Genomic DNA, 24,779 nt, shown 5'->3' with positions numbered 1-24,779 from the left:
AAGAAGTGAATGTCTGCTAATTTCACACACCCTCACTTACTGTTATTTAAATGAGGAAACAAAACAACAGTATAAACAAAAAGTCCAAGAAAAGTTCAGGAACATGCCTTAGGTCACAGAGCAGCTAAGAGTAGATAAGAAACTAACTTATAGTCACCTGACTCCCCAACCAGTTCTACTGTGCTAAGATCAGACAGCTAATAGAAAACCGGATATTTAAAATTCCAGATGGTGACATCCAACCATTAGAAGCATTTTTCAACCACTAGAAAAAAATCAGTTAAGGCTGAGAGAAGAACTGGGACATGTTTTCTTTAAGTTAAAAATGTCTAATAGTAATTTTCAGGATAAACACTTTTAAAAGAAAATAAGACTATACATAATATACATACATACATACATATCAACAAAAGGTGAACACTTTTAGGATTATGCTCAACTTACATGGGCTAGTTACAAAGACAACTGTTACATATATTTTAACACACCAACAAGTATACAAAAGTATTCCAAAGTGAATGAAGCATCCCAAAGTGAACGCTCTCATGTTAACTGTCCCTTGGGCAGAAAAGCCCTCCCTTTGAGCTCCCTGTACTGTGGGCAGAATTATAGAGAATAGATCAACGCGGCTGGCACATCCTTCATCAGCAAGCTGACAGATTTGGTGTCAACAAGGGATCATGGCTGAAGCTTTGATTCTATCCAGCCTGGTGTTCCGTCGACCGGTTATGCGTTGAACACAGTCACAGCCCGGCTTCGCTCACACCACATTTAGGTCCACTTGCAAAGCATCATAGAAAACAGAGAGATGAAATTTAACTACATGCTGGAATTTTCCTTGTACACTTGGAAGCACGGCAAATGCACTTTTTCAGGTTTATGAGGATACCCTCTAGCATCAGAACATTGATTTTTGAGAGTCTTACAAAAGCTCTTCCTATTGCGCCTGCACCGCAGATTTACACTGCTGTAACTCCTGTCAGACATCATCTTAGCTTTATGAATAAATAAAACTATGCTCTAGGGAAACATTGATTTAAGAGGAAAAATCAATACCCATCTAGCGTGCGATAGACTTGAGCTTTAAGGCAGCTTATCCGTAAAGTACAATGCAATACTAAGTGTAAAATCATACTTTCTGCTTCCTAATAAAAGATAGGTTAGAGTATGTGAAATTGGCAGGTAAACACTTGCTTTCTGTAGTTCTCAGAATATCAGGAGTACTCTTCTCCTTTTGAAAGTATTTAGTTGATATTTCAAAAAAGGAAAAAGAAAGGGAACAAGAAGAAAAGGGATGGATAAAGCCGTGGTAGCAAAATCTTGATAATTTGTCAATCTAGATTGTGACTGTATGAGGGCTCTGATTCTCTCCTTTGTGTGTAAAATTTTTCATCATCAGAATTTAAAAAGTATGTATGTTTGGTTGGAGAAAACTCTCAGGCTAATATCAACCAAGATGTTAACAATGGTCCTCTTTTGGTAATGGACTCATAAGAAAACATTTTTCCTTCCTTGGGAATTTTGTGTTTTCCAACTATCTATAGTGAACATGTATATTGCTTTTACAATTCAGAAAACACACACATAACAAATTCAGGGGAGAAAAGAAAAAAAGAAAAAAGATTAATTAGACTGATTGCAAAGTATTCATATTTTGTTGACTGCTGGCGTAGAGATAGCTAAGATTTATTAATATAACTTAACATTTATATTCCAGGCCAACTCTCTCTTACTGCTCTTGGATGTTTTTCAGGGCACAAGCAGGTTGCTATTAAAATTGACTGATTTAGAAAATAAAGCTAACAGCTTATGCTGAAATTAACCTCATCTCTGTGAGCCAAAGATCAAATGTAAGACAAAAGCTGGCTAGAGTCATCATTTCCTCAGCTCTGCAATCAGCTAACAATGTAAGTCTATTTTCACAGTGGAGACAGTTGCTAAAAGTTCTGACAAGCCCTGCGGTAACCTCTGATTACAAAGCCACTCCAGAAAGCCAAGGCTCTTGCTTAGAATTGGTTTGAATTAAAAATGAATCCCATTATTTTCCCCTAGCTCCTCAAAGCTGTGGTTCATCACCAACAGTGTTAACTGTGGCCTCTCAAGAAACATACTTATTTGTTGATTTGGGTTTGCTCACATTTTCCCAGACAGTTATTGGTTCTATGTTCTCCTTGCTTGTCTTTTTAATAAATTGAAGAACAACTCTAGAAATTTGAAACACACTTGCAAGGCACAGGCACGTCAGAAGCCTGAAAATGGGTTGGGGCAATTGAAATTTTTAATCTCAAATGAACACATCATAAAAGTAGCTACTACCATCACCAAACTTGGTGAGGATATTGGCTCAATCTACTTCCAACGTGGAAATGATACACAATTACAAGTTCCAAAAGAAGACAGCCACCGTGTTCGTACTGACATCAGCAGAAGAGGGAAAGGGAACATAAATTGGTTTTGGTGGCTCTTCGTTAACATGTGGATACTTAAAGTGAAATAGAAAGCAAAGCATTATTGTTGAGAAAAATGCTTATACTTAGGAACAAAGCACAGCTTGAGATCAATCACTTTTCATGAATACTATCTTTTTCTTTATTGCAGTGTCAGAGATATATTCATTTAAAGAAATTAGAGCATCCACTATGTGTTACTATGCTCCAGGCATTTATTAGATGTGGCAGGTACAAAAATAAGAGCCAAATGCTGCCCTCAAGCTTAGCATCTATAGGAGGGTCAGATATATAAGTGGATAATTACAGCACAGAGTGCCTAGAGATGTCACTGAAGAACTATGGGAGCCCAGCTAAGGGAGCCCAGGGAGGGCTTCTCAGAGGAGATGGAAATTGAGGTGGATCTTGAAAGACGCACTGGAATTTATCAAGAAAAAAGGGGCAAGGGCATTCTCAGACGTCAGAACAGCAACTGCAAAGAAAGGCATCGGTGCCTAGAAGAGGCATGATGTGTTGGAACACCCCAAAAAGTTCAGTCCAAATGAAGCAGAGACTACAAGGGAGGGGAAGGTAGCCAGTGCACTGCAGGGGTGCCCAGGCTGGATCATGGGGTCCACACCAAGGTGTATGGATCTATTCTCACAGTTACCAGGGCCCACAGAAGACACTGGGCAGGAAATCATGTTATGATTTTGGGAGCAGGGCACCTAGAGTGGGGACAGTCTCTTGGAAGAGAGCAACATTAGTTAGCTCCAGCAACTGATTGGCACAGAGCTGATGAGGACCAGAACTAAAGTAGTAACCATGGAGGTAGAAGAAAGGAAGATCAGAAATATATTAACAATTAACATTGTGACAGCTGGCAGGTGACCTCACCAAGCACCAGTCACTGTTCTTGGAACTTTCATATATGATCTTAAATCCAGAATCTGGTGTAGACTGAATGAGGAAGATGAGGCAATGTCAGGACAGAGATTTCTGGGTTGAGTTACTGGGTTGACAGGAATGCCAGTTAATTGAAATATTGATTCCAGGAGAAGAAATCAGTGTTAAGCAGAGGAGTGAAGGAGGCAGGGGAAGACAGTTTCCTTGTATATCTATTAGATCTGGGAGCTGCTTGGCACATACAAGTGAAGATAACGAAAATGCTGGGGACAGGAGTTTGGCAGAAAGCAAAGTGGAAATTCAAGTTAAATAAAGAAAAAAAGAGGCAGAAAACTATCTTGATAGTAAAACTCAAGCAGTCAGCCACGTACCAAAAAGTACCACATAATGCTTTCCAGGAATTAGGAGGACTATGATTTCACTACAGAAGCATCTGATACCTATTTTAAGATATATAGAGTCTTGAGTTAAATCTTAATTACCTCCTACCTGGAAAATGTTCTACATTTCGGGCCACAAATAAAATGTGTAAGGCGAGCAGCTCTAGTGGAAATGGAAGTGAATTAGAGGAAACGATGTCTAATCCCTGAACCAAGATTCTTGTCGAATGTTAGATCAGAGGAAGGCATTTTTGGAGTGTGGATAATCAAAGCTCTTAATGCACTGATTTTTTAGTCTAACTAACAAAAGGCAGGCTGATTTCCAGGATCTGCATTATGTTTAGAAAGACTGTGGCCTCAGAGGGGAACCAAAATGACCCCGAAATAGCTCCCTTCTCTCCTAAGAGGAAAGGGTTACTCAGGCAAGAAAAAGAATTTCTCAGTAAGTTGAAGGAAATATCTAATTAAAAGACAGTGGCCTATTTGACAAGATTCTTTCTGTGAAGAGATTGGGAAAATTCAGACCAGATGTACTCCTTCCTTTCCAGGCCATAGAGGAATTGGATAATGATTTATGGTGGATATGGCTAAGGCAGGCCACAGAATTTGAGGTTTGTAAATCTTTTAAATGGGTGGACATAGTGCTTGAAAGTCCAGGATTTATTATAAAAGTTGATAACTATGTAGTAAATTAATTCTAAAATGAAATATAGAATGTCTTTGTGTTAACTTCCTCATTTAAATTGAATGATTTTTTTCTATATTTGGTCTGTTCACAGAAGATGGATCCAAAGTCATTAAGGAATTACTGACATAACTTTTATCATCACCACAAAATGAGATTATGGGTACCACTAATAATCACAACCATATATACAGCCTTATATTTTTGGTGATGGTAGTGTATCCTAGTAATCCCCCCAAGAGGCTATCCAATTATTATTCTCATCTCAAAGAGGAAAAAGATTGACCGAGGGTAGGCACTTCGCTCAATTTCCCAGAGGCATGACCAAGCAGAACCAGGATGCGCCCAGCACTGACCAATGGGAAACACCATATTGTAGGAAGTGCACCCATTGGTGTCTCGGTCTCTATGGCAGAAGACTCACAGTGCAAAATTCAAATTCGACTTAGCTAGCACTTTGGAGGTTTTTCAGCTTGGAAGCTGGTGTGTCTGAAGATCTACAACCCAAACAGAGTCCCCAAATCAATCACTGATGTCTGCACACAAAGTTAAACTAAAATCCAGCTTGAATGAATAATAATGCAGAATAATGCAGAATAAACCAGGTAAATGAATACCTTGAAATCACCTTTTCCCAGCAACGAAGTTGTGCCCAACTGCCGAAATCAGAGAATGACCTTGTGTTTTCTGAAAAGGAAATACAAGAGGAAACAATTTCAAAACTCTAAACTGGATTAAAATTGCAACAACTAAAAGTAAAATAAAGATCTTTTCATTTACATATTTAAGTTTTGGTCAATAAAGAAACCAACTGAAAAAAAAACTGTTTAACCTTTAGCACTTTAAAACTATAAAAAAAGAACGTTAAAAAGCAAAGGTTAAAACTTGCTCTTAAAATATTCACAGACCTATATATTGTCACAAATGTCACCTATGTAGGAAAATAAAAATGATGGCATTAATCACCTGTGATAATTAACTATGCCTATGCCTTTTTTTACTCATTGCCTCCTCCTTTCTTTCTGACAGTAACTATGGCTTATCTGTCGCCAGCACTGCAACCTCCCACCTCGAACGTGGCCCCTTAGAGTTGTCAAGGCACATGGATTAAAGCAAAAACAAAAATGGTTGTGCACTTCAAGAAGATGACAGTCTTGTGAGAAAAGAAAAATTCTGAAACAATTATATAGAAGCATGTGATAATTGTTACATTTAGCCATATTATTTAATGTCTTCATCTTGAAATGTGCTGTATTTTTGTTAGCATGGTTTCTCATGCTTAAAAATAAAGCTATATCACTTATAAAGATCACTTCCTCCAAGAATAAGTGTGATCTGAGTTTGAGGAATATAATCTGAAAACTAAAATTCTGTTTTTCGTAGAACTGTGGATCTAAGCAGACATCTTACAAGATGCTAAGTGGAAGTAGAAAGCATGGATAGTGAACAAACGACCTAATAACTAGACTGAATTTTCTCAGGAGAAATATCCACTGAGGTAAACCAATGCCTCCCCCAAGATATTTTTTTTTCTTTTTTGGTAAAGTTTTAAAAGGGAAAAGAAAGAGCTATTTCTTAGAAAAAAATGAAAAGCAAAGTAGCACTGGAGAGACCAAAGAGAAATAGCCAAGGTGCCAACAAGCAAGGTGATGATCCCTCCACGAGGCGCCAGTGTCGGACTCCGCAGCAGCCAGCAAGACGAGAGCCGCCAGCCCCGCTCTTCTCCCACGGACCCCTGCCCATGCAGTCTAAGGGCCTCTTGGGTGTGAGCCCAAGAGAAAGGTGCAGCACAAGGCTAGAGAACATTACACACCAGGATGGGCAGGAAAATGGTAAAGATCCCACTGCAAGAAAAAAAGACAATGGAAATTCTCTCCTTTCTGCCTCTTGCTGGGAAATCCCCTATCCCGATCTACTAAGCATTATGGTTCAGCAACATTGTGGGTTCTGGAAAGTTTCCATACCAGCCCAAAAACCCATCATTTATAAAACCCAGGAGGATGCATTTCAAGCTCTAAACAACTGCATCAGAAATAAATACTTGGCCATGACACCTGTTCAAAAGTGGAGAAATAACTATTTTGAGAGGCTGCTAGTATTATTTAAAACACTGCTAAATATGTTTAATAAACACTCACTGATAAACCTCTGTGCTATGTGCAAGAGGTACACGAAGGCAAAGATGATAAGGCCCAGTTTGGGAGACCAAATTAGAAGTAAATAGTACAATACAGAGAGACACACGTAATAAGGGAAGTATACAAAGGCTGTGCACACAGCAGAAAAGAGCAGGATAATTTGGCTCTGGAGGGCTCCATACATGCAATTCTCTTGGGATAAAACTCAAGCTCCTGTCATGGTGTGATGATCTCCCCACCGCGGTGCCTGCCAGCCTGTCACCTCACGATCCTCACCCTCCATTCTGGGTCCTCCATGCCTCTGCCACACTGTCTGTTTTAGAGGCCACACGAGCAATATGAAACAAGTATCTAACAAGACAGTTTCAGCTAGAAACTGTAGTATGCTTGACAAGAGTAGGTGGATCCTGGCACCTGGAAGGTGGGTCCTTAAACTTGTCCCAACTTCCTGTCCCACTGTGTGCTCAGCCAGTCACATCCTTCTCAATCCTACTCTTCCTTCAGAGTCCAGCAAAGAAACCAACCGTAAACACCAGTGTAAAGTATTATGTATGCTCTAAAACAGGGTTTTCGACCTTGGCCCTGCTGGGATCTTGGGCTGGGTAGTTCTTTGTTTTGAGGGTATAGCATCTCACACCCTGAGCTGTGACAACAAAAAATGTCTCCAGACTTTGACAAATATCCCTTCAGTGGCAAAATCACCCCCACCCCCAAATTGAGAATCACTGGTCTAACATGAATGACTTATTAAAGCAGAATAATATTCCTATCCTAACTTCCATATGATGCAGAAAGACAGCAGTGTGTGCAGAGAGGGGCCATCGGAAAGGGCACCAAAGGAGGAGCACTGAGGGAGGAAGGTGCATGTATCGAGCACCTGCTGTATCCCCAGCCCTGTGTGAGGTCAGTCATCTTATTTAAGACTCACAGAACACCCTATGCTTCCCTTCTCCTCCCCGCTAATCAGAACTTGCTCAAGCCTTGACAGGCAATGGGTTAGTGCCTGGTGATAATGTTATGAAAAGCAAAGCTCTTCAGGATAAAACAAAAATAAATATTGCTAGAACTTCATATAGACACTGGCCTGCCTTTCCTCCACTTTTATGCTAAACGCTTCAATTCTCCTCCTGGGGCATGACCAGCATGACACTCTCATGGCGAACGCCTCTGTTTTGTGACTTCTTAGGACATTTCCTCCACTGACTTAAAATCGTGTAGTTGTTTTCATCATGATAGGCTCACGTGGAGTCACAGGCATGGCCAAGATCTCTCTTTTCCTGGAACCACAGTGAATTAGACATGCTTAGTCTGTGGAACTGTTCAACGCTGGTCGGTTACAGCTCCTTGCCAGTGTCCTGCGTGAAGTTAACAATGCTCCGCAGTCCAGAGTAGTATGGGCTGGTTAAGTCCTGACTTTAACTATGGACCTCCCTGAAAGTGTTTAATGAGAGAAGGGACAGGAATTCTCCAACAGAGTTTGACTGTGGTCATTTTCTCGTCTCACCTCTGAAGGTCCTGGTGGGCTCAACGATCTACACTATATTGAGCACATTCAGGTCCCAAAAGGGTCCCTGTCTATTCAAAAAGGACTGGAGTGGCTTTTTAAATACAAGTGTCGATATGTAGTTTTTCCTAATTGGCTTTTTCTGATTCTGCTCTAATATAGTCACATCTTCCACTCTAATATCTATTCAAACACTTTATTTAAGGAACGTGTCCATGTGTTGGCCACTTTGTAGGTGGGGTTTCAATATTGACCAGGACAAAATTCCCTGTCCTTGTGGAGCTATCTAGTGGAGGTGGGAAACAAACCAAACATCTGGCAGAACAGCTGTGATCACTGAAGGAAACAGAAGCAGTGTGGGGTAAGGCCTGCTGGCGGGAGGGGGGCTCTTCTTTAAGTGGGGGAGTCAGGAAAGACATCACTGACAAAATGTCTGGTGAGCTGAGACCTGAAGGAGTTGGTGGAGAGGCAGGTCAGGGAGGGGCTGGTCCTGCTGGCCCCTCCATGTGGCCATCTCACAGAGCCAGAGCATGCCCAGTGCTTCTGTGGCCGCTGTGGCAGGGCCTAGCTGGCCGTGGGCACACAGGCACACCTGGGCAGATCTACAGAGGCAACAGGAGGAAGTTCTTTTCTAAGTCATGATCCAAAGAAGAAAATAGGAAGCAAGGTTATCAGCTGAGAAGGAGGATGGAGAAGGAGATATTTGGAGGTTTGAGGAGAGAGCATGAGGAGGTGCTCCGGGAGAGGAGAAGAGTGACTGGATAAGGGAACCAGTAGCCTTGGGGACCCACTGAGATAAAAGTGAGACCTGTTAGCTCCTCAGCCACACTCACCAGCACAGGTGAAGATGGGGGTGGGGAGAGAGTGGGTTATGCAGGGTTGGGGTGTTGCCAGCTGAGTATTACAAGGAAGAGAGAAAGAAGTAAAGAATTTGAGGGTGGATGCAAAGGAGTGATTATAAGGAGAGATGATGGAATCTCAGCTGGGTAACTAGGACAGGAGACCTGGAGGGGGGTGACAGTGAAAATTAGTAGCATGAATGGATTGTGAGTACTGGAGGAGTCCACAAATTAAGTTAAAGTACAGGGGACAGAAAGACAGTAAAATGGGGTGCTTGGGGAGAGAGTGGGTTAGATGCTTGCTAGTCAAAGTATGGCCCCTGGATCAGCAGCTTCTGCACTAGGTGGGGACTTGTTAGAAATGCAGAATCTCAGACCTCACCTCGGACCTGCTGGCTGAGAATCTGCATCACGTGCACACTAAATCTGGGGAAGAACTGCCTTGAGCCACTATTACATCTGAGCCAAGTTGGGCTCAATCTCCACTCGACCAGAAGCCACAGACACTCGATAAAAAGGTGCCAGTGAAAAGGTTTCTGAGGTTAGGGAATTCCCTGGGGCTCTGCTTCCCACTTAAACGGCTCATTTTAGTTCCTTGGGTTTCCATCCATCTGCCTCATGCCCTGCTCTGTCGGTCTTACAGCCTGGCAATATAGCTGGCAGGCTTCTGATTCCCTCTGAGTGCTGGCTCGCTTCCCTCCCTGTCTGTAGGCAACGGGCATCTCCCTGCTTCCTGCAACCAAGCTCCACTCTCATACTCCTGTGGGGGGGCAACCAGATACTTAGTGCCCTCAATCCAGGCTGCAAAATTCCATGTGCCCACCTAGATCTTTACAAGACACTAATGCAAAAGGTATTGCCATCTGTGGCTTTTTAAAAGTTTAGCTTCCTGCCATAATATTCAGTGTTTTGTATCTTCTTTAATATGAGTGCACTGACTTCACTCTTAATAATTTTATTAAAAAAAAAAAAAAAGAAAACCACAGCTGTGCATGGACATTGCAGAATGAAAGGTGAGGCCGAGTCCAGCGCATGGGGCTTTGCCTTCACACAGCTTTACTCCTAATAAACAGAGGGTGACATTTTCACTGACCCAGACACAACCTCCTGTGCAAACACCTGTTTACGAAATAATATAAAAACACCAAATTTAGAATCTCTAGCCCTTCTTTCAAGACAAATGATTGCAGATGCTGTCACATATAAAAGTTTTATTATGATTACTAATAATGATCAGTTGTAAGTCCTTACTATTCGCAGACACCATGCTACACACTCCATACATCCTCGTCTCATGTACTGCTCACAAGAATTCCACGGGATCCACATTATTGTTATGCAGGTGGAAACTGAGGCTTAGAAGGGTGATACAACACAGCCAATGAGTGGTGGAGCTGAGTGTCAAACCCAAGTGTATTCCACGGTGGCTCCTCACTCACACACACAGTTCTCCTGTCCTGGTTACCCAGCTGAGATTCTGTCATCTCTCCTTATAATCACTCCTTTGCATCCACCCTCAAATTCTTTACTTCTTTCTCTCTTCCTTGTAAATACTCAGCTGGCAACACCCCAGCCCTGCATAACCCACTCTCTCCCCACTCCCCATCTTCACCTGTGCTGGTGAGTGTGGCTGAGGAGCTAACAGGTCTCACTTTTTTCTCAGTGGGTCCCCAAGGCTACTGGTTCCCTTATCCAGTCACTCCTCGCCTCTCCTGGAGCACCTCCTCATGCTCTCTCCTCAAACCTCCAAATATCTCCTTCTCCATCCTCCTTCTCAGCTGATAACCTTGCTTCCTTGCAGATCCACAGAGGCAACAGGAGGAAGTTCTTTTCTAAGTCATGATCCAAAGAAGAAAACGATAAAATATTTCTTTTTAAGTCAGTGAAGCCAAAATAAAGCACAAAAGCGGCCTCAGAAACTGATCTTCCCATTCCCAACCCCCATCTGAAAAACGGAAGTAAACCTCTTGTTTTTGTGTCAAAAATATAGGGCAACCTTTTCAGTTTCCCAGATTTTAAAAGGAACAAAAGCTATAAGAAAACAAATTTCATGGGGCCCATGCTAAATATATACCCTTTTTATTTGAATGTGTTCTGTATCCGGATGAACATTTATCACTTAATATTTATTACTGCCTCACTATTTATTACTATTTCTATACATATTTCTCTGTCTTAGGTTGTCAAGTCTGATAAGGCAAGGGCCAAACCTATTTAGTTCTTTTTGTAAAGCATGCGAAACCGTCATGCATAATTAGGCACTTAAAGTGTTTTTGATGAAGATGATTATGAAGAATGAGAACAGTTAATACCACGGTAGGCATGTTTCCTGAAACCTTCCTGTCTTTTCTGAAATGTCAGATGATCGCACTTTCATAGCATTGTAGAGTTAATGGAAGCTTGAGCGTAGAAAGCGTGCAGAGCTTGCTAAACAGTGTGTGGTCTGTGGAGCAGCGGCACCGGCAGCACCTGGCAGCTTGTGAGAAAGGCAAACCCCAGGCCCCACCCCAGACCTACTGAGTCAGAATCTGCAGTTTAACAGGATGCCTGGTAATATGCATGCACATTAAAGCCTGAGAAGCACAGACCAGAGAACCGTCAAGTTCAACGGCTTCATCTTACAGTTGAGGAAGTATGAGACCCAGACAGGCTGAGTGACTTGCAAGCCGTTACAGATCCTGACCTGGGACTGGTCCTTCCCGACGGCAGCGCTCTACAGCCTCTTCTTACATCACACTTATGTGGATGGGTCAGCAGGAATTAAACTGTAAACAAAGAACAACCTACAGCTTTCAGGGAACACTGCAATGCTGGGTGTATTTATTTGCCTCAGAGGTCTTTTATTCTTTCAACATTTTGAATACACTTACAAGATACTGCCAAAAACAAAACAAAACAAAAGATACTGCCAACAGAAATCTAGAAAACCATTTTACAGTAGCGAGCTTGCTCCCAACACACTGCCAAAGACGAGGCCACATGGTGACGGTGTGTGGAACTGGACACCATGCTTTTTGGTCGAGCTCTGGATCCCCGCATTTTTGCACATTTCGGGTCCAGTGATGCAGCCCAGGCTGCCATTTTTTTCCCCTTGAATATTCTATTTAAATATTAAATTAAAAAACATACATTAACTAATCATTTGGCATACATTTCTCATGTTAACATAAGAAATAAAATAATTCAGTTAAGGTAAAAAAAAAAAAAAAAAACCTGTATATGTATCAGTCAGATCACGTGGAGTCCTTAAATAGGCTATTGCGTCGCAGTCTGCAGGACAGCACTGCTGGGATCCACAAACACACATCACACACTCTTAAAAAAACAAGAAACAGAAACACGACTTTACCATCCTCCAAAAGAGGTTCTACAGCAATAAGAAGAAACAAAAACCACTATGAAAGTAAAGTGCTTGTCATTGCTTCAAAGAGGTAACACATGATGGTTTCTGAGGCCTTTGATCTATGGCGTTAGCACAGAAATCACCTAACGGGGGAAAGGGTTTGTGTTGGACTCAGTTGTGCCACCTCTGTGGAACGGAGGCAGAGGCCTGCACCCACCAGCCTGGGTCCTCTCCCGCTCTAGACTCCTCCGAGTGGGCAGGAGACTTTGGTGTTTCCTCCGTGGGGAGGCGCCAGGCCCGCCCCCTCCAGACAGCCGTTTGCCCACCTGTGAAGCAGTCGCAGAGCAGCAGGGACGAGCAGTGAGGTCTCCAGGGGCACAGAGGAGGTGCCCACCGCATGGACACGGGCACCTCTGACCTCTTCCCCCTACTTCATTAAATGCTCCTAAGTCCTGGCTCCCACATGGCTCTGCCCTAGAGTGCTAGAAGCCAACCAAATGAATATAATTGAAATCCTCAAGGATATGTATTCCAAGAAAGGAAAAAACAGAACCGTTTAAGAACTCTTAAAAACTTCTCTGAATTGCTGTTGATTTGTTGGCTTCTCAATTTCAAACCAGTTCCCTCCACACTTCACCAGTCTGGCCGCATGATGTAGTCTCTATAACAGATTAGGAGCCATTGATGTCTAATTAGGGGAATTTTATTATGGAAATTTCCCCTTAGACTTCAGCCATCAAAAGTAGTTAGTAAAGAATATTTAATAATATTCGAATTCCATCACCGTTGTGCCATAATGTTTTCCAAAGCTGAAAAGGACTGACATGAACTTTAATCAGAGTCTGTATACGGTAGACACAATTTAACTCACATATGAATACCAACTGGCACCCTCCCAACATATGGTGACTCTTCTGGGAAAAAACAGTCTCTCCAGGTGTGAAGAGATTGGCTGTACTTTTGTCCACAACTAAGTTTTCTTCTGCATAGTTAGAAATCACAAAGGAATTTGTTGGCTGTAAAAGAAAAGTGCTACTTTGAAGAAGGTATGTCTCAAAAACACAAAAGATTAATTGAATCGATAATTCAGGATTTGGAGTGAAGTTTCGGAAAGAATATGAAAATTATGCTAAAAGCAAAATGTTTAGATTTCTTGGAGACAAGGACAGACTGACCTATGTTCTACCATTTTCTAAATAAATCTTGAGAAAGACAGTCATATCAAAGAGAGCCAGAGGGCACAGGCTTCCTTAAAAGCATTCTCCCCTCCCTCAAGGCAATGGCCTTCATAAAAGAACATCATCCCATTGTTTGGGGGAAAGTACAAAGAAAATATACTTCTGAACTCCATATCCTATGGTACCTATCATGAATTGGGTGCAGTATCAAGTTTTAGAAAATGTTTACTGCATGTTCGAGGTTGTGTTAGGTCAGTATATCAAGCACTTAGAATCAATCGGGCCTAACATGGTAAGCGGAATGTAAAATCTACCAGCACTGGGCTCCCACTTCCACATTCTCCACAAGCAACAACTGAATGAAACTATTTAACTACTGCCCCTTTAGATGAGCATGTGCTCTCTGTTTGCCATAGTCCTTACCACTCCCTATTGTCTCCCAGGTATGCCCAGCCAAGTGCCAGCTGCCTTTTATCATTGCATAGCACTGTTGTTTTTCTTTGGGTTAAAGGAAAGGTATGTCGTTTTACCCACGTCTCTCTCCAATAGCTGACGTTCCAAGAGGGCTTTGAGATGCCTTGGCTCACTTCCCTTATTTATGGTACCCACCTGAGTCTGTGACTCTTGTTCTGGATACTACCAAGCTGTCACCTCCGCTGGAACCACAATCTCTTCCCTTTTCCCACCTGCCCAGCTAGAAGTCATCCTTCAAGGCATATGCAGCCTTTCAGACCTCTTCCGTCAGAATCTACTGCTTTACTATAATGTGTACAAAAATTTTAAAACTGGTTCTGCAGACCACAGATCCTTTTAGAACAGTGGTTGAATCTTTGGTCATCCCCTCATCATTTTAGACCTTCCAACACTCACAAGACCCAGCTATAGCTTCTCAACCTCCTATCACCACCCCCTCTGCACACACACCTCAGCATGGGCGGGGGCCTCCTCCTGGCAGGGGAGATGGCGAGGACAGGGTAAGATAAAAGGGGCCTTCCCCACGTGGCTCTCCTAGCCCCACAGGACCATGAGGATATGGAGTAAGTAGTAAGGGAGACCAGAAAAGGTGAAGGAAAAAAGTTGCTTTACTCTCTTCCAGTGCTTCTGGAACTCTCCTCCTCAGCTTCCACTCTGCAACCCAGTGGGGAAATTAGGTCTAGTGAGACAAAGCAAGATAGGAGTGAGGGGGAGGAGGCACAGGCAGGAGAAAGAAACATCTCCACCTTCGCTCCTCATGGCTTTCTCAACAACTCCCCAAGCCCCTCTCCTCAAAGATGAAGTCTGTGGTTGCTGAAGGAATGGGAAAGAGAGAAGGGATTAGACAGGCAGGGGCAGGCAAAGCCCCTTACACCACCCTGCCAACTTACGAGCCATCAACCCTCCTTTGCTCCTGTGCCTCTTCTCAGTCCCCAGACTTCCCCTTGGCCACCAGAATCCCTCTACCCATGATTCACTGCCCCTTCTCCTGCATCCCTAAGTCCATTCCAAAGAGCCATGTCCTGGGGCTGGGAGAGCAGTGCCCTGAAGACAAGAGTCCCACCTTGGTCACTCTGCATGTTCCCCTGCCTACTGCTCCCGGCCACAGCAACAACCCTCGTGAATGGAACTGGATCCGTGACAATCCCCGAACTCAAAAATATTTTTCCTAACAGGATCATTGCTACAAATGTACTCAGCGAACCTCTTCATGTGCAGAAACAGGAAAAATACAGAGGGGTCTGCTTGTTTATTTGTCTCAATGCTAGAGTTTCTGGGTTCAAATTACTCAGTTGAGTATTATTTCTCATATGCTTGTTTATTAAGATAAGGTGACAAACTTTTAGTTGGCTTCATAAAATCAGCTGCAAAAATATTAAAATCTATTACTAAAAATACTTTGAAAACAAATATCTAAAAAGAATTGACGTCAATCAATTGCATTCTAATTTGAAGGTTTTTCTTCTCTAGCCCTTAGTTAAGTGGGATAGGAACTAAGGCATTCTCCACCAGGGCCAAAAATCTTCCTAACATATTATAAGTCATAAATAGATGTGTTTTGGAAATGAGTAGATATTTGGGTTTATCACAAAGGCAAGGTGAAAAACATCAAAGTCTGAAAACAGGTCCTCCAAAGAGACATCTGAAAACACTTGTGCATTGACAAGAGTCCCCAGTGCAGGTTGTCCTTTATCCTTCCTTTATCCTTATTTTATCGAAATTTCTTCCCAGGCTCCTGACTCCTTACACGAAGAGTCAGGCTGTTTCAGATGACCTTGTCAGTACAGAATAAAAAGAGCAATTGACAAAAATATTGTCCAGTGCAGAGACGCTGCGACTTATGAAAGATGTTGCTGCTTATTTACTGCTCAGCTCAGGAGACAGCCAGCTTCTCTCTCCTTGTCTGGTGAGCCTTCCCTCCTATGACAGCAAACACTGCAGGCTGGCAACACACCAGGCGCTATTCTATGCACTTGTCATACGATAACAACTCTATGAGGTCAATACTATTGTCATTCCCACTTTACAGATTTTACAGATGAAGAAACTGAAGCACTGAGAGGTTAATTATTTGCTCAAGGTCACACAGTTAGTAGGGTAAGGGGAGCAAGGCAGACACTGAATACAAATAGTCTGGCTCCAGAGTACAGTCTCTGACCCTCTCGACCTTTACTCATTGTACATCCACCCTTTCGCTCCTTCTTGCCTGCAAATGCTGGAGTTCCACCCACAGTGGCATCATAATCTAAGAAATTGACGATTTCCTGGTCTGGTGAAACCCTATCCAGGTCCCAGACTCCCCTTTCAATAAAGATCACGGAGATTAGTAGACGGAGGTAGGACAGGAAGTCTACAGATTGGATCCCAAGCAGCCTTTTCATTCCTAGATTCTCCCCACTCACTTTCTATCAGCTCAAATGCTAGTTTCTTCCATAAATATGGAAGCCAAACGAGTAGCCACTTCGTCAGGAATCACATGCCCAGCCCAGAAGGCTATGACATTCATGGAATTTTCAGTCCTTCAATCCCAACACAACTCATGCAAACAGGACAGCCTCCCATCATCTACTCCTTGATTAGAAAAAATCCCTTCTAATTGTAATATAGTTTGCAATAATACCATTATCCTTAGATGATACTGAATTACGTAAGACTTCAGTATCAATCAGTTTACTTCTGAATGTTTACTCTATAATGAAAATGTGCTAAGTACCACAAAGCATATCAATATGAATAACTTATTAACTCTTCCCTCACGGTAAATTTTCTTCTGTGAAATTCCTTACTTCCATTTCCTTCTGGATCACCTATTTCAGATGGAGTATATGAGACTCAGGAGAGACATTCAGAGTTGGGCCCCTTGAGAGACCAATGGGTGGAGGAAGGGGGCTTTGAATTGTAAAATTGAAAACACTTATTTAGAAAACCAGACACAGAAGAAATACTCCCTCTTACTATGCATATCACATGTCATAAAGCAAAATTAATTTATAAGCATCTCATTGAAACTCCAGATAAACTGCTAGAAAGTCTTTACCAAGGAACGTTAAAGTAATTGTAACAATGAACAAAGTAACTGCCCAATACTCATAATTTCTAATTTAAGAAATGCCAAAGGAGACATATTCTATTTCATGCATGTCTATTTCATTTTAGCAGATAGCTTTCATAGGGGGACAAGTAATTTCAGCAATTCCAATTCTATGGGGGTCTTAAGTTCAACAATTGCAAATTCACTAATAATGGAGGTTTTCATAAATATTAATATGACTTTAAGTACTTTATAATCAGGAAGAATACAACCATACAAATTGCTAAGATAATAGGTAGAACGTAAAAGCCATGAAAAAGAAATGTAGCTTATAGGTTAAAATAATGTATATTAAAGCAATAGATTTTTACAAAAGAGATCAGAAAGTCTGCATAAATCTTGAAGCATGAGACCTTTTTGGGCAGGTGTGGAAGGGATGCAGAACACGGTCCTGGCAGAGATAACAGTTTTCAAAGTATTATAAAAAGCAACAGTCACAAAGCCAAATGCTCACCAGGGTCGGGCGGGTATCTTATATGAGTGAAGTAAGAGGATCTCAAAGTCTTCTCAGAAGGGTTATGATTTGATAGTGAGGTGAGAAGAAATATTTTCCCTTCTCTGCTTTAAGTAAACAACAGTGTTGTACAATGATAAAAAGTAGCTGATGGTTGGCTGCAGTATCTGGGAGACAATAAGGAGTGGTAAGGACTGTGGCGAACATACATCATCTAAAGGGGCCATTCCCCAGGCATCTGTAGCTAAACCCTTCGGGGAAATTTGGGGATATGAAGCCAGTGTTTGGAGATTTTCTGATTTTTCCTAAGAGAAGGTAGAAACCTGGATTTTTATATGGTATCTCACAATGTTTAAATATATGTACTAGTATAAATTAAAAGATAATACTCTACTGCCCAACACTAAGTAAGCCAACAGAATAGGTTTGAGGATCAAGTCTGAGGGCCATTTGAAATATGGCTTTTCCCAGGTGGGAGTAGGAGGGGATTTGGATAGGAAAAGTCTGGAATTTAAATCCCAGATCTACTACTCTATGAACTAGGAAAAGTGCTTAAACTTCCTGAAGTGAGCATCCTGCTCCAGAAAGAAACTTGGATACTAATGGCCTATGCAAATAGACAGAAGAGAGTAGTCATTAAGAAAGGATGCAGGCTTTGAAACCAGATTGCCCAGTTCAAATGTGGCCTCACTACTCATCAGGGCAAATTATCTCACCTCTCTGCGTCTCAGTGTCTCCTTCTTTAAAATACTGCTAACCTCATAGGGTGCTGGGGAGTCAACTGCATGAACTATTTTTTGACACATATGATTGACACAACAGAATCCTTGCCTTCCTTCCCAATCCCCATGAAATAAAGAATAATTAATTCTACTTCAGAAGAGCCAACTTTATACTAATATCTTTATGAATCTGGATATGGAAAGTTCTTTATAGTATGACATAGCATTATGTTTTGATATGGCTATAAGAAATAATAAAAGTTATTCACTTTCTATTTTTTTAATTACATCTTTTTATTTTTAGATAATTATAGATTCACGAGCACATACTTGTAATACAGGGAGATCCCATGTACCCACTGCTCAGTTTCCCTCACTGGTAACTTCTTACAACACTACAGCATAATATTACATGCAGGATGTGGCCATTGACAGAGTGAAGATAAAGAACATTTCCACCACCACAAGGATTACTCATGTTGCTCTCTGTAGCCACACCTACTTCCCTCCTGCCCCTGCCACATCCTTTTCCCTTGTCAACCACCAATCTGGGCTCTCTTTGTATAATTTTGTAATTTCAAAAATGCTATATAAATGGAGTCATATTAATACTACATGTTAATATAATCATTTGGGATTGGCCTGATTCACTTAGCATGATTTCTTAGAGATTCATGCTAGCTGTTGCATGTATCAATAACTTCTTCCTTTTTATTGCTGAGTAGTATTCCATGATGTGGACGTACAAGTTTATTTAAACACTCATCCATTGAAGGACATCTGGGTTGCTTCCAATTTGGGCTATTACAAATAAAGCTACTATAAACATTAATGTACAGCTTTTTGTGAGAATGTGTCTTCATTTCTCTGGGATAAATGCCCCGGAGTGCAATTGCTGAGGCATAGGATAGGTGCATGTTTATTTTTTAAACTGCCAAACTGTTTTCCAGAGTGGCTGTAACATTTTATATTTCCACCAGCAAGACACGAGTGATCCAGTTTCCCCACATCCTCACCGGTATTTGGTTTTGTCACTTTTTTTTTTTTTTAGCCATTCTAGAAAGTGCATAATGATATTTCATTGTGGTTTTAATTTGCATTTTCCCAGTGGCTCAAGATGTCAAACACCCTTTCATGTGCTTTTTTGCCACATGCATACTCTCTTCAGTGAAATATCTATTTGATTTGCCCGTTTTCTAATTACATTTTTTTATTATTGGGTTTTACTAGTCCTTTATTGGACACATTGTTTGCAAATATTTTCTCCCACTCTGTCACTGGCCTTCTCATTCTCTTACAAGGTCTTTTGCAGAGAAAAAGGTTTTAATTTTGACGAAGTTCAATTTATCAATTTTTCCTTTTACAGATTATGCTTTTGGTGTCAAGCTTAAGAACTTTTGCCCTAGCTATAATTTTTGAATATTTGCTCCTATATTTTTCCCCAAAAGTTTTATAGTTTTATGTTTTACATTTAAGTTTGTGATCCATTTTGAGTTAATTTCTATACAAGGTATGAGACTTAGGTCAAGGTTCATTTTTTTTTTTTTTTAACTTATGGATACTCAATTGCTCCAGCACTGTTTGTTGAAAAGGTTAGCTTTCCTTCATAGAATTGCTTTTGCATCTTTGTCAAAAATCAGTTGGGCGTATTTTGTAAGTCTATTTCTGTATGATTTATTCAGTTCCATTGCTCTATGTGTCTATCCTTCTACTATGTGGTATTGACAACTGATGATCTTACACTGAGACATAATTATCAAACTCCACAGTTAACATTAGGGTTCACTCTTAGTGTTAGTGTTGGATTTTTAATTCAGTGTTTACATATTCATTGCTAATATATAAAAATCTTAATTTTTGTATGTTTATATTATATCCTATAATCTTTTTGAACTTACTTATTAGTTCTAGGAGAGTTTTTTGGTGGATGCCTTCGGATTTTCTACTTAGACAATAATGTTACCTGCAAATAGGGACAATTTAATCTTTTCCTTTCCAATTTGCATAACTTTTGTTTCCTTTTCTTGCCTATTGCACTGGACAGAACTTGCACCACTACACTGAATAAGAATGGTGAGAGTGTACATCCGAGAGTGTACATCCTTGCTTTCTTGACCATCTTAGGAGGAAAGCATTCAATCTTTCACCATTAAGTATGTTAGCTGTAAGTTTTTTGTAGATGCTCTTTATCAAGTTGAGAAAGTTGCCCTCCATTCCTATTTTTCTGAGAATTTTTATCATGAATGGACATTACATTTTGTCAAAAGCTTTTTAAGAACGATTGATTTTATCATGTTATTTTTCATCTTTACCCTGTTAATATAGTAGATTATATTGACTAATTTCCAAATACTGAACCAGCTTTGCATCCCTGGAATAAATCCCATTTGGTCATGGTGTATAATCCTTTTAAAATATCATAGAATTCCATTTGCTAACATTGTGTTAAGGATCTTTGAATCTATATTCATGAGAGATACTGTTGCGTTTTTTTTTTTTTTTTTATACTACTGTCTTTGTCTGTTTTTGGTCTCAGGGTAATACTAGCTTCATAAAATAGAAAGGGAAGTGCTCCATTCCTCTTTCTATTTTCTTAAAGAGATGGTGTAGAATTGGTGCTGTTCTTCTTAAACATTTAGATTTCTCCAGTGAAACAACCTGGGACTGAGATTATAGGAGAGGAAGATTTTTTTTTTTAATTAAAAAGTCAATTTCCTTTTAGCTACATAAGACTATTCAAAGTGTCGATCTCATATTGGGTGAGTTATTGGTAGTTCATTTCAAGGAATTGATCCATTTCACCAAAGTTAACTTTATTATGTAGAGTTTTTATATTATTTGCTTATTGTCCTGATATCTGCAAGATCTGTAGTAATATCCCCCAGTTCAATCCTGATATTGATGATTTATATCTTTTTTCTTTGTTAGTCTTTCTAGTAATGTGTCAATTTTACTGATCTTTTCAAAGAATCTATGCTTTTTTTCATAGTTTTCTTACTTTTCAAAATTTCATTGATGTCTACTCTTTATTCTTTCCTTCTTCTTGCTTTAGGTTTATTTTTCTAGGATCTTGAGGTAGAAGCTTAGATTGCTGATTTGAAGTGTTTTCTCCTTCCTAATGTATGCATTTGATGCTATAAATTTCCCTCTTAGCACTGCTCTTTAGATATGTTCTACGAATTTTGATAGGCTGTATTTTCATTTTCATTAAATATTTCATTAACGTATTTTTTATTTCCCTTGAGATTTTTCGCTTTGATCCATGGATTATTTTGAAGTGTGCTGTTTACTTTCCAAGTATTTAGAATTCTTCTGTTATTTTTCTATTAATTATTTTTAATTTGATTCCTTTGTGGTCAGCAAACACACTCTGTATACTTTCAATTCTTCTAAATATGCTGAGGTTTGTTGTGTGGCCACAGATATGGTCCACGTTGGCATATATTCTATGGGCACTTGAAAATAAAGCTCTTGTTGGGTGTGGTGTTCTACAAATGTCAGTGAGATCCTGTTGGCTGGTGGTAGTGTTGAGTTCTTCTGTATCCTTGCTGATTTTCTGTCTAGTTGATCCATCAATTGTTTAGAGAGAGGTGTTGAAGTATCTAACTATAACTGTGGATTTGTTATCAATTTCTCCTTTCGGTTCCATAAGTTTTTGCTTCACATTATCTTACAGATCTGTTGTTTGATATATATACATGTGGGATTGCTACATCTTTTGGGAAGAGTGATCCCTTTAACATTATGTAACATCCCTCTTTGTCTCTGGGCAATTTTCTTTGGTCCATTTCATCTGGTATTAATATACCCACTCCTGATTTCTTTTGACTAAATTTTTCAAGACTTATCTTTTTCTGCCCTTTTAATTTCAACCTGTCTATATCTGATATAGTTGTCATGTTTTTTAATCCACTCTACCAATATGTTTTTTAATAGATATGCTAGGGTTTAAACCTGTCACTTTCTGTTTTCTGGGGGTTCTGTTTTTCACTTCTCTGTTTTTATTGTGCCTTTTAGTAAGTAACGGGAATATTTTCTAGAATTCCATTTTGATTTATCTATAGTGATTTTAAGTGCATGTCTTTGTATAACTTTTTTCGTGGTTGCTCTGGGTATTACAGCATATATATATACATACAATTTATCACTGTCTATGGGGTCATCATTTCACCAGTTCAGGTGAAGTGTAGAAATTTTAATGCCCCCTTTATATCCCTTTGTCCTCTTCCATATATATTTGTCTTAAAAATTTCCTCTACATATGTTTAAAACCACTCTAAACAGCTATAACTTTTGTGTCAACCCTCAAATAAAACTGAGAAAACTCAAGAAGGAAGGTCTATAGTATTTAAACATATTTGACCTCACTGTGGTCTTTCTCTTTCTTAGATTATTTCCACTCTGTTTAGAGTTCCCTCTTATCTGCAGTTTCACTTTCCAAGGTTTCAGTTACCTGCAGTCAACCAGAGTCTGAAAATATTAAATGGAAAACTTCAAAAATAAACAATTCAGATGTTTTAAATTGCTCATCATTCTGAGTAGCATTAGGAAATCTTGCACTGTCCTGTCCTGCCTGGAACATGAATCATCCTTTTGTCCCATGTATGTATCCACACTGTATACGCTACCTGTCCATTAGTCACTTAGTGGCTGTCTCAGTTATAAGAATAAAAAACATAGTATATACAGAATTCGGCACTATCCAGTTTCAAGCACCCACTGGGGGTCCTGAATCATATCTTCCACGAATAAGGGGGAACTACTGTACTTCCTTTAGCCATTATTTTAGGGCAGTCTTCTGGTGACAAATTCCTTTAGTTTTTCTTCTTCAGAGATATCTTGATTTCTGCTTCATTCCTAAAGGATATTTTCACTGGACATAGGACTCTGAGAAGACAGTTCTTACAGCACTTGAAACATGTCGTACCAACTCCTTCTGACTTTTATAGTTTCTGATGACAAATCCACCGTCATTCACATTGTTGGCTTTGATTTGTTTGTTTTCTACATGTGAAGTGTTTTTCACTGCTTTTTCTCTGTTTTTAGTTTTCAAAAGTTTGACTGTGATGTGTCTTCGTGTTTCTCTGGGTTTATCTTACTTGAGGTTCACTTAGTGAATGAGTTTCCTATTGCTGCTGTAACAAATTCCCACAAACTTGCTAGCTTAAACTATCTCAATTTATCATGTTACAGATATGGAGGTCAGAAGACCTACTGCATTCCATCTGGTGAAGCTAGGGTAGAATTTGTTTTCTTGCCTTTTTCAACTTTTAGAGGTTGCTTCAAATCTTGGCTTGGGAGTCTGTATCACCTTGCCTTTTCTCCCCCTAATTCCATCATCACATCTTCTCTAACCCTCCTGTCTCCCTCTTATAAGAATGACTGTGATTATAATGGGCCCATCCAGATAATCGAACATATTCTCTTCATCTCAAAATCCTTAAATTAATTAGCTTTGCAAAGTCCCATAACCCTGTAAGAAAATGTATTCATAGGTTATGAGAATCAGGACATGGACATCTTTGGGGGGCCATTATTCAACCTACTATACTCAGCTTCTTATATCTGTAGGTTTATATCTTTTGCTAAATCTGGCAAGTTTTCAGCTATTATTTCTTTAAGTACTCTTTCGGCCCCTCCCTCTTCCTATTCTTATGGGACTCCCACAGATGTTAAATCTTTAGCATAGTCCCACAGGTCTCTGAGGTACTATTTTTTTTTTCATTCTATTTTCTCTCTATTGTTCAGATAGGATAATGTTTATGGTTCTTTCTTCCAATTCACTGATTCTTTCCTTTGTCCTCTTCATTCTGCTGTTCAGTACATTCACTGAGATTTTTAGGTTACTGTATTATTCTGTTCTAATATGTCTACTAGTTTCTTCATTATATTTCCTACTTATTTGCTATTTTTTCATTTGTGCCCAACATGTGCAGCATTGCTCAAAGAAGCATTTTTATGATAGCTGCTTTAAAATCTTTAGCAGATAATTCTACAATCTTTGCCATTTTGGTGTTGGCCTCTATTGACTGCCCTCTTTTCATTCAGTTTGAGATCTCCTGGTTCTTGGTATAACAAATTATTTTCTTCATTGAAACCTGGACATTTTGGGTATTACGTTATAAGGCTCTGGATCTTACTCAAACCTTCTATTTTAGTTGCCTTCCTATAATACCGCTCTGGCAAGGGAAGGGAGAGACTATCATTGCCAGGCCAGGGTAGATGGGTAGAATCAGGTTCCCCATTATACCTCCACTGACACCCGAGGGGGGATTCCTTCTTACTGCTGGGCAGGGGTGGGAGTTTTGGCTCTTCGTCAGGCCTGCACTGACACTTTCCTGGCTGGGAGAAGTAGTGTTACTGATTCCCACATGATGTCCACTGACACCACTCCAGTGGGAGAGGAAAAGGGCACACCTCATTATTGTCACAAGTGGGGGAGTGTGGAAATCCAGGCCCTTCATGTGGTCTCTACTTACATAGGGTTGAAGGTGGAGGCTTTTATTACTACCCAACAGAAATGAAAGTCTTGGCTCCCTATTCAGTTTTCTGTGACACCACCCAGTGGGGAGGGCTAGGGTTCCTCATTATAGCCTGGCAAGGGTGGAATTCTAGTCCCAAATCAGCCTCTGATGGCAG

At 40.2% G+C, this 24,779-nt stretch overlaps 1 protein-coding gene across 1 annotated transcript in view; it reads right to left on the bottom strand.

Moving 5' to 3' along the window:
• The window catches only part of PAG1 (phosphoprotein membrane anchor with glycosphingolipid microdomains 1), a 134,911-nt gene that overhangs the window by 82,151 nt on the left and 27,981 nt on the right, over positions 1-24,779 (bottom strand). Inside the window, exon 2 of the mRNA XM_012663210.1 lies at positions 5,015-5,084. The gene's annotated coding sequence lies outside the window, so the exon portion shown is untranslated. The remainder of the gene's footprint in view (positions 1-5,014; positions 5,085-24,779) is intronic.

Source organism: Propithecus coquereli, unplaced genomic scaffold (genome assembly GCF_000956105.1).
Source record: "Propithecus coquereli isolate 6110/MARCELLA unplaced genomic scaffold, Pcoq_1.0 Scaffold8, whole genome shotgun sequence".
NCBI classification, from domain to species: Eukaryota; Metazoa; Chordata; class Mammalia; order Primates; family Indriidae; genus Propithecus; species Propithecus coquereli.
The sequence above is the reverse complement of the archived record's forward strand: the minus strand, read 5'-3'. Positions and strand labels throughout refer to the sequence as shown.